This window comes from Suricata suricatta, chromosome 3, assembly GCF_006229205.1.
Source record: "Suricata suricatta isolate VVHF042 chromosome 3, meerkat_22Aug2017_6uvM2_HiC, whole genome shotgun sequence".
NCBI classification, from domain to species: domain Eukaryota; kingdom Metazoa; phylum Chordata; class Mammalia; order Carnivora; family Herpestidae; genus Suricata; species Suricata suricatta.
This window is the reverse complement of record NC_043702.1, coordinates 140260520-140261983: the sequence shown is the minus strand read 5'-3', so window position 1 is coordinate 140261983 and position 1464 is coordinate 140260520. Positions and strand designations below refer to the sequence as shown.

The 1464-nt window shown below is 36.6% G+C and overlaps 1 protein-coding gene across 1 annotated transcript in view; it reads left to right on the top strand.

The window, feature by feature from the left end:
• Positions 1–1464, top strand: part of HHAT (hedgehog acyltransferase) — a 283727-nt gene that overhangs the window by 21064 nt on the left and 261199 nt on the right. The gene's annotated exons all lie outside the window — the stretch shown is intronic.

Genomic DNA, 1464 nt, shown 5'->3' with positions numbered 1-1464 from the left:
ATAGGTATAAATTTAACAAAACAAGTATAAAATTTGTGTGCTAAAAACTACAAAACATGAGAAATCAAAAGAGGTATATAGAAAGATAGGCCACCTTCAAGGGCTCAAAGATTCAACATAGTAAAGACATACATTTTCCCAAAATTGATCTGGCATTTTAACAGAATTCCCATCGAAATCGCAGCAAAATGTTTTGTAGATATAGAAAAGCTTATTCTAAAATGTATATGAAAAGGCAAAGGAACTAAATGAGCCAAAACAAGCTTGAAAGAAAATACAATTAGATTATATTACCTGATTTTAAGACTGAACAGTCATCTTAGAGAATGCGGCACCAGTGGAAAGACAGGCACACAGATCAGTGGAACAGAAGTGAGAACCCAGAAATATTGTCATAGTAGTCCGGCCAATTGAGTTTTTGACAAAGGTATAAAAACAATTCAATGAGAAAAAGAATGGTCTTTTCAGTTAGTGGTGCTATAGCAATGGACATCCATAAGCAAAATAATAGTAACAAACAAGCCTCTACCTAAGCAATAAAAATTAACTCAGGGTGCCTGGCTGTCTCAGTCAGTAGAGCTTATGACTCTTGATCTCAGTGTTGTAAGTTCAAGCCCCACAGTGGGTATAGAGATTATTTAAGAATATTTTTTTAAGTGTTGAACTGAAAATGGATCATGGATTTAAATGTAAAATGAAAAATATGAAACATTTGGGAAACAAATAGAAAATCTATGAGCCATACAACTAGGCCAAGAATTCTTAGAAATGACACCAAAAGCACAATCCACAAGAGGAAAAATAAATCACTAAACTGGACTTCTGTGAAAGACCCTAAGAGAATGAGAAGTCAAGCTACTGGACAGAAAACAGTATCTAGACTATATAAAGAACTCTCAAAACTCAACAGTAAAAATAAAATAAACAAGTCAGGTAGAAAATTGGCAAAAGACATGAACAGTATTTCACAAAAGAGATACAGATGACAAATAGGCACATGAAAAGATGTCCAACGACGCTGTTAGGGAATGCAGATGGAACCATGAGAGATCACGGCACAGCTCTCACAACAGCTAATATTTAGTCTTCATCCCGGATGCTGGCATGTACACAGAAAAACTAAGAATCTCACGCACTGCTAGTGGGGATGTGAAATGGTTAGCGCCATTCTGGAAAACAGCTCGGGCTGCTCTTTGTAAAAGTAAACATGTATCCTACATTCTAGCAATCAAGCTCCTGGATATTTATCCCTGAGAAATTAAAACATATGTCCACACAAAAACCTGTACTCAAATATTCACATGAGATGTATTCATAATGGCCAAAACCCGGAAACAAAATGCCCTTCAACAATAGAACGGCTCAGCAAGGTGCAGTCCATCTGCATCAGGGACGCACACCCTGCACTGAAAACAATGAACTACTCATACACACAACTCGGTGGATCTCAGGAACATTATGTTG